Source organism: Dipteris shenzhenensis, chromosome 8 (genome assembly GCF_047967505.1).
Source record: "Dipteris shenzhenensis isolate YYH24624 ecotype China chromosome 8, Dip_SZ_1.0, whole genome shotgun sequence".
In the NCBI taxonomy this organism is placed as follows: Eukaryota; Viridiplantae; Streptophyta; class Polypodiopsida; order Gleicheniales; family Dipteridaceae; genus Dipteris; species Dipteris shenzhenensis.
In genome coordinates, this window is record NC_141603.1 from 52026459 (window position 1) to 52035779 (window position 9321).

General features: G+C 41.5%; 1 long non-coding RNA gene across 1 annotated transcript; it reads right to left on the reverse strand.

Annotated features, from left to right (window-relative positions):
* Positions 1-873: 873 nt before the first annotated feature.
* Positions 874-3057, reverse strand: LOC147899658 (uncharacterized). Its single transcript, XR_015541379.1, has 4 exons — positions 3009-3057; positions 2860-2932; positions 2625-2754; positions 874-894 (listed from the first exon to the last, which is right to left on the reverse strand). It is a non-coding gene; the product is annotated as an uncharacterized LOC147899658 (long non-coding RNA).
* Between the last annotated feature and the right edge of the window lie 6264 nt (positions 3058-9321).

Sequence of the window (9321 nt, forward strand, 5' to 3'; positions counted from 1 at the left end):
AAGATAAATTGGGAACTATAATTATTGAGCCGGCAATCTAGGACGGCGTAATATCCCAAATGGACTCGTCCATCTAAAGGATTGTGGGCATGGAGATTCATTAGAAACCTTGAATCAGGAACAGTCCTAAAAGACAAACAATAGCATGTTTTCCCACTCAAATAAAAACTTTTGTTTTAACAAAAATAAAGCAACAAACAATGTACACGGTTCTTACCCAAGGTAGCTCTCCAGCTTAAGCAAATCCAACAACAGTTGCACGCTCTCTAGAGATCCCAGCGTTTGATGCTCAGATATGTGAAAATGCCACGCATTGATGGCCATGACTAAATACCGGTGTCGCCAAGTACAGCCCCCAAAACAGACAATGTTTGGCCCTGTGACTTATTGATTGTCATGCCAAATGCTAATCAGATAGGAAATTGCCATCTCCTCATGTCGAATGGAAGTTAAGGTTGGTCGGAATGAATGTTATCCTTCAAATAAACGTTCTATCACCAGCATTGGTACCAATAATGATTTTAGCTTCTAACACTTTCGTGTGAAACTCTTTCGAGTAACCTGACCCATCTACGATGGGCTAGCGACCCGCTCCGTCAGGTCTCAAGATGCTAAAATGCCTGAAACCAGCAACATATTCTAACCTAAAAAAATGTCTATGACATAGTACTTCAAAATATTGTATCCGAAAGTGAAACCAGAGAACTCATTGATATGTCCAAATACACATCCGCATACAAAGTCATAACTGAACATACAAAATCTACAATAGACACACAAACATCCCTAAAGGGAAAAGTCTGCGGCCATGTACTATAGGGAAAAGCCTGAAGAACTAATTGATATATCCAAATACATAGCCGCAAATTAAAGTCACAACTGAACATAAAAAACCTACAATAAACACACAAACATCCCTAAGGGAAAAAGTCTACGGCCATGTACTGCACGGAAAAGCCTGTGATGGCCATTCACTCCACGTCCACCGCATCCGCCGCGTCCACCGTGGCTACGAACATACAACGGAGTACCAACAATCGTATCTGGACCAGCATCACATAGAAAGATAATTGAGGAACTATAATTATTGAGCCATAAAACTTTTATACATGTATGTTGGTAAAACCTAACTCATTCTTTAGAGTACTTACTCAGACGCAAAGGGCTGTCAACAATGCTCACATAGTTGTATGTGTAGTCCCCATTTTTCCCTCGATAGAAAATTCGTGTCCCCATACATTCATAGTATCCCAGCCAGCGAACAGTGATGGTCTATGGTCCATCATCCCTATGAAGCCAGCAAGCCAGGACAGCGTAATATCCCAAATGGACTCGTCCATCCAAAGGATTGTGGATGTAGAGATTCATGAGAAACCTTGAATCACGAACAGTCCTAAAAGACAAACAATAGCATGTTTTCCCACTCACATATAATCGAAAAAAAAACCTTTTGTTTTAACAAAAAAATAAAGCAGCAAACAATGTACACGATTCTTACCCAAGGTAGCTCTCCAGCTCAAGCAAATCCAACAACAGTTGCGCGCTCTCCAAAGATCCCCAGCCCATAGGATCTGCAATTTTCTAAAAGTGAGTGACTATACTATTAAACATGTCAACATAAAACGTGGTTGTCAAGCAACTATGTACCTTGCACCTGCGCTCCTGTCATCTCCTCATGTCAAATGGAAGTTTAAGGTTGGTCGGAATGAATGTTATCCTTCGAATAAACGTTCTATCACCAGCATTGGTACCAATAATGATTTTAGCTTCTAACACTTTCGTGTGAAACTTTTTCGAGTAACCTGACCCGTCTACGATGGGCTAGCGACCCGCTCCGTCGGGTCTCAAGATGCTAAAATGTCTGAAACCAGCAACATATTCTAACCAAAAAAAATGTCTACGACATAGTACTTCAAAATATTGCATCCGAAAGTGAAACCAGAGAACTCATTGATATGTCCAAATACACATCCGCATATAAAGTCATAACTGATCATACAAAATGTACAATAGACACACAAACATCCCTAAAGGGAAAAGTCTGCGGCCATGTACTATAGGGAAAAGCCTGTGCCGGCCATGTACTCCACATCTGCCATGTCCAATAAAAAATTTCTCTATGATAGAGTACTTCAAAAAATATCACATCCAAAAGTGCAGTCACATGTCTGAACATGCAATAGCTACATCAAAGAACTGACTGATATATCCAAATACACAGCCGCAAAATAAAGTCATAACTGAACATACAAAATCTACAATACACACACAAACATCCCTAAGGGAAAAGTCTGCAGCCATGTACTACAGGGAAAAGCCTGCGACGGCCATTCAGTCTACGTCCACCACGTCCGTCGCGTCCACCGTGGCTACGAACATACAACGGAGTACCAACAATCGTATCTGGACCAGCATCACATAGAAAGACAATTTAGAAACTATAATTATTGAGCCATAAAACTTTTATACATGTATGTTGGTAAAACCCAACTCATTCTTTAGAGTACTTACTCAGACGCAAAGGGCTGTCAACAATGCTCACATAGGTATACGTGTAGTCCCCATTTTGCCCTCGATAGAAAATTCGTGTCCCCACACATTCTTCCGTATCCCAGCCAGCGAACAGTGATTGTCTGTGGTCCATCATCCCTATGAACCCAGCAAGCCAGGACAGCGTAATATCCCAAATGGACTCGTCCATCCAAAGAATTGTGGATGTGGAGATTCATTAGAAACCTTGAATCAAGAACAGTCCTAAAAGACAAACAATAGCATGTTTTCCCACTCACATATAATCGAAAAAAAAACCTTTTGTTTTAACAAAAAAATAAAGCAACAAACAATGTACACGATTCTTACCCAAGGTAGCTCTCCAGCTCAAGCAAATCCAACAACAGTTGCGCGCTCTCCAGAGATCCCCAGCCCACAGGATCTGCAATTTTCTAAAAGTGAGTGACTATACTATTAAACATGTCAACATAAAACGTGGTTGTCAAGCAGCTATGTACCGTGCACCTGCGCTCCTGTCTCGATGACAAACGTAAACTGCCTAGACATCCTGTCGCATTGCAAAAAAAGAATGCACGTGTCGATCTACATATACTGGAAAAAAACAATAGGCTTGAAGAGAAAATAGGTTGTAATATATTGCAAACCCATGACTCAAATGAAAAATGAAATCCAAACATTATCAAGGACAAAGTCATGAAATATTACGTCTCAGTTCATATTTCTGTAAATAGCCAACATTCCCGAAGACCTATGACAGTTGGAATATTGAAAGAAGTTTTAAAAAAGCTATACAAAGATTACCGAAATGAAGATTTGCCACCCAAGAAAGTCTCAAGAGGGCTTGAAAGAGCAATGTCATACTCCTAGGCTCTTGCTGTTGCCAATTGCAAAACTCTTGTACACAACATTTGTGGTAGAAGTATTATCCATCTCCTCGCCCCTGGCATCAGACGCACTCTGCAAAATGAAAACCTTAAGTAACAGCGTTTGATGCTCGTATATGTGAAAATGCCACGTATAGTTGGCCATGATTGAATACCGGTGTCGCCAAGTACAGCCCCAAAACTGACAAAGTTTGGCCTTGTGACTTATGATTGTCATGCCAAATGCCAATCGGATAGGAAATTGCCATCTCCTCATGTTGAATGGAAGTTTAAGTTTGGTCGGAATGAATGTTATCCTTGGAATAAACGTTCTATCACCAGCATTGTTACCAGTAATGATTTCAGCTTCTAACACTTTTGTGTGAAACTCTTTGTATATCAACCGTGTCCCATTGCACAAACCCTGGCGAGGATTCAAATTACGCAACAAAATTATAGGAGCATTCCTTTTCAAAACCAACCGATGCGGGGGATATCCACCACCAAGATCAAGACTGTTCAAATACTCGACTGCAAACAAAAAGAAATCCCCCCCTAAGTTGTCCACTGAGTCTGCACTTAGGTACTCCCTTTCCTCACCGGGCATTGCCTTCAATGCCATAGCATTAATTGCATCAACCTCGATGTTTCGAGGTGCAAGAATAGCGCGCTCTCGAAAGTATGGTGCATAGTCCAAAATAGTTGCAAGCCCTCGATACACCCATCTAATGAGGCCTTCCATGGAATTTGTCTCTAAAAGCATATGCGATGGAATCACAACAGTATCTTCTTTTGTACATCTATTTATCCCATTGCCAATGTCCAGAACCCATTGCATGAACTCTTGCTCAGCACAATTATCACCATTCCGAAGGACCCGCATATTCTGCGTTAACTTCAATACTGTAGTGCGACCCCAAATCCTTGAGTGGCATAAGGTAGCATTGACAATGTCCTCTCGTCTTGCCTTTGGAAGAACTGGCAAGACTTGTATGTTGGTAAAACCCAACTCATTCTTTAGAGTACTTACTCAGACGCAAAGGGCTGTCAACAATGCTCACATAGGTGTACGTGTAGTCCCCATTTTGCCCTCGATAGAAAATTCGTGTCCCCACACATTCTTCCATATCCCAGCCAGCGAACAGTGATGGTCTGTGGTCCATCATCCCTATGAACCCAGCAAGCCAGGACAGCGTAATATCCCAAATGGACTCGTCCATCCAAAGAATTGTGGATGTGAAGATTCATTAGAAACCTTGAATCAAGAACAGTCCTAAAAGACAAACAATAGCATGTTTTCCCACTCACATATAATCCAAAAAAAAACCTTTTGTTTTAACAAAAAAATAAAGCAACAAACAATGTACATGATTCTTACCCAAGGTAGCTCTCCAGCTCAAGCAAATCCAACAACAGTTGCACGCTCTCCAGAGATCCCCAGCCCATAGGATCTGCAATTTTCTAAAAGTGAGTGACTATACTATTAAACATGTCAACATAAAACCTGGTTGTCAAGCAGCTATGTACCTTGCACTTGCGCTCCTGTCATCTCCTCATGTATGTTGGTAAAACCCAACTCATTCTTTAGAGTACTTACTCAGACGCAAAGGGCTGTCAACAATGCTCACATAGGTGTACGTGTAGTCCCCATTTTGCCCTCGATAGAAAATTCATGTCCCCACACATTCTTCCGTATCCCAGCCAGCGAACAGTGATGGTCTGTGGTCCATCATCCCTATGAACCCAGCAAGCCAGGACAGCGTAATATCCCAAATGGACTCATCCATCCAAAGAATTGTGGATGTGGAGATTCATTAGAAACCTTGAATCAAGAACAGTCCTAAAAGACAAACAATAGCATGTTTTCCCACTCACATATAATCGAAAAAAAAACCTTTTGTTTTAACAAAAAAATAAAGCAACAAACAATGTACACGATTCTTACCCAAGGTAGCTCTCCAGCTCAAGCAAATCCAACAACAGTTGCACGCTCTCCAGAGATCCCCAACCCATAGGATCTGCAAATTTCTAAAAGTGAGTGACTATACTATTAAACATGTCAACATAAAACGTGGTTGTCAAGCAACTATGTACCTTGCACCTGCGCTCCTGTCATCTCCTCATGTCGAATGGAAGTTTAAGGTTGGTCGGAATGAATGTTATCCTTCGAATAAACGTTCTATCACCAGCATTGGTACCAATAATGATTTTAGCTTCTAACACTTTCGTGTGAAACTTTTTCGAGTAACCTGACCCGTCTACGATGGGCTAGCGACCCGCTCCGCCGGGTCTCAAGATGCTAAAATGTCTGAAACCAGCAACATATTCTAACCAAAAAAAATGTCTACGACATAGTACTTCAAAATATTGTATCCGAAAGTGAAACCAGAGAACTCATTGATATGTCCAAATACACATCCGCATACAAAGTCATAACTGAACATACAAAATGTACAATAGACACACAAACATCCCTAAAGGGAAAAGTCTGCGGCCATGTACTATAGGGAAAAGCCTGTGCCGGCCATGTACTCCACATCTGCCATGTCCAATAAAAAATTTCTCTATGACAGAGTACTTCAAAAAATATCACATCCAAAAGTGCAGTCACATGGCTGAACATGCAATAGCTACATCAAAGAACTGACTGATATATCCAAATACACAGCCGCAAAATAAAGTCATAACTGAACATACAAAATCTACAATACACACACAAACATCCCTAAGGGAAAAGTCTGCGGCCATGTACTGCAGGGAAAAGCCTGCGACGGCCATTCAGTCTACGTCCACCACGTCCGCCGCGTCCACCGCGGCTACGAACATACAACGGAGTACCAACAATCGTATCTAGACCAGCATCACATAGAAAGACAATTTAGAAACTATAATTATTGAGCCATAAAACTTTTATACATGTATGTTGGTAAAACCCAACTCATTCTTTAGAGTACTTACTCAGACGCAAAGGGCTGTCAACAATGCTGGCAAAGGTGTACGTGTAGTCCCCATTTTGCCCTCGATAGAAAATTCGTGTCCACACACATTCATAGTATCCCAGCCAACAAACAGTGATGGTCTGTGGTCCATCATCCCTATGAAGCCGGCAAGCCAGGACAGCATAATATCCCAAATGGACTCGTCCATCCAAAGGATTGTGGACGTGGAGATTCATTAGAAACCCTGAATCAGGAACAGTCCTAAAAGACAAACAATAGCATGTTTTCCCACTCAAATATAATCCAAAAAGACTTTTGTTTTAACAAAAATAAAGCATTAAACAATGCACATAGTTCTTACCCAAGGTAGCTCTCCAGCTCAAGCAAATCCAACAACAGTTGTGCGCTCTCCAGAGATCCCCAGCCCGCAGGATCTACAATTTTCTAAAAGTGAGTGACTATACTATTAAACATGTCAACATAAAACGTGGTTGTCAAGAAACTATGTACCTTGCACCTGTGCTCTTGTTTCGGTGACAAATGTGAACTGCCTAGACATCCTATCACATTGCAAAAAAAGAATGCACGTGTCAATCTACATATACTAGAAAAAAACAATAGGCTTTGAAGAGAAAATAGCCTGTAGTGTATTGCAAACCCATAACTCAAATTTAAAATGAAATCCAAACATTATCAAGGACAAAGTCATGAAATATTACGTCTCACTTCATCTTTGTATAAATAGCCAACATTCCCAAAGACTATGATAGTTGGAATACTGAAAGAACTTAAAAAAAGCTTTACAAAGATTACCGAAATGAAGATTTTCCACCCAAGAAAGTCTGAGGAGGGCTTGAAAGAGCAATGTCATACTCCTAGGCTCTTGCTGTTGCCAATTGCAAAACTTCCTTGTACACAACATTTGTGGTAGAAGTATTATTCATCTCCTCGCCCCTGGCATCAGACGCACTCTGCAAAATGAAAACCTTAACAGCGTTTGATGCTCGGATTCGTGAAAATGCCACATATAATTGGCCATGACTGAATACCGGTGTCGCCAAGTACAGCCCCAAAACTGACAATGTTTGGCCTTGTGACTTATTGATTGTCATGCCAAATGCCAATCGGATAGGAAATTGCCATCTCCTCATGTTGAATGGAAGTTTAAGGTTGGTCGGAATGAATGTTATCCTTGGAATAAACGTTCTATCACCAGCATTGTTACCAGTAATGATTTCAGCTTCTAACACTTTTGTGTGAAACTCTTTGCATATCAACCGTGTCCCATTGCACAAACCCTGGCGAGGATTCAAATTACGCAACAAAATTATAGGAGCATTCCTTTTCAAAACCAACTGATGCAGGGGATATCCACCACCAAGATCAAGACTGTTCAAATACTCGACTGCAAACAAAAAGGAATCTCCCCCTAAGTTGTCCACTGAGTCTGCACTTAGGTACTCCCTTTCCTCACTGGGCATTGCCTTCAATGCCGTAGCATTAATTGCATCAACCTCGATGTTTCGAGGTGCAAGAATAGCGTGCTCTCGAAAGTATGGTGCATAGTCCAAAATAGTTGCAAGCCCTCGATACACCCATCTAATGAGGCCTTCCATGGACTTTGTCTCTAAAAGCATATGCGATGGAATCACAACAGTATCTTCTTTTGTACATCTATTTATCCCATTGCCAATGTCCAGAACCCATTGCATGAACTCTTGCTCAGCACAATTATCACCATTCCGAAGGACCCGCATATTCTGCGTTAACTTCAATACTGTAGTGCGACCCCAAATCCTTGAGTGGCATAAGGTAGCATTGACAATGTCCTCTCGTCCTGCCTTTGGAAGAACTGGCAAGACTTGCCTAAAATCCCCCCCCAACAATACCACCTTCCCACCAAAAAGTTGCTCATTGGACATGATATCTCGCAAAGTTCTGTCTAGTGCCTCGAAAGCAAACCAGTGAGTCATGGGTGCCTCATCCCATATTATCAGCCTAGCCATCTTCAAAACATCTGCGAGTTGACTATTAACCTTAATATTGCAACTGCTAGTACCATCCAGCTCCAACGGTATCTTGAATCGTGAGTGTGCCGTGCATCCATTGGCTAGTAGCAATGCAGCAATCCCAGAAGATGCACATGCCAAAGCGATGAGCCCCTCCCCACGCAATCGAGAGAGCAAGCAATTGTAGAGAAAGGTCTTTCCAGACCCTCCTATACCATCGAGAAAAAAGACCTCACCACCATCTCCATAGACCCTTGCCAAAATCCGATCGAATGCAGCACGTTGACAGTGATTCAAGGACATTTCCATTTGCTGGGCAGTCTGTGCTTCTTTCACACAATCAAACATTCTTTCTTCTTGCAATAAGCCATTTCCAGCTTCTGACAAAGATGTTCTATCTACAACAGGCATTCCGTCAAACTCAGCCAACCTTCGCCCATGTTGTTGAAGAATGTGCTCCAAGTGCAATATAGCCTTCTTTATTGCTAGTTCACGACGACCAATTAAATTCCCCATATTTGATTCCAATATATTAAAAAAATCATCCGAAAGCTCAAGGGAAAACTTTTCCCACAAAAGTTGAGGAGACGTTGGCTCACAAAAAACCAATATTGTGACAAATAGGTGTCTCAGTTGTGCACTATTTTGATAAAACACAGCCTCTTGCATACACACAAACCATTCATCATCACTCTCCAACAATCCCCATGCTATGCATGCTGCCTTGAAAGTAGGGTACACTTGGCTGTGAAAAGTACGTAGGTCATCAAAGGACTTGCATCCCGTGCACACATTAAGAAGCATACGCATGAAGTAGAGCTCACCAGCTGAGGGGGAAATATTGTACATCCGACCTATGGTATTCCCCTTTTGTCTTCTAGTCCACCGCTTACTGGTTTTGTTCCAAACCAACTTGTATGGCAAGTCACCATACAGCAAGTTGCTTGCATCATATTGCAACTGATTATAAGTGAACCATTCTGTGAGGGTGGTCTTTTG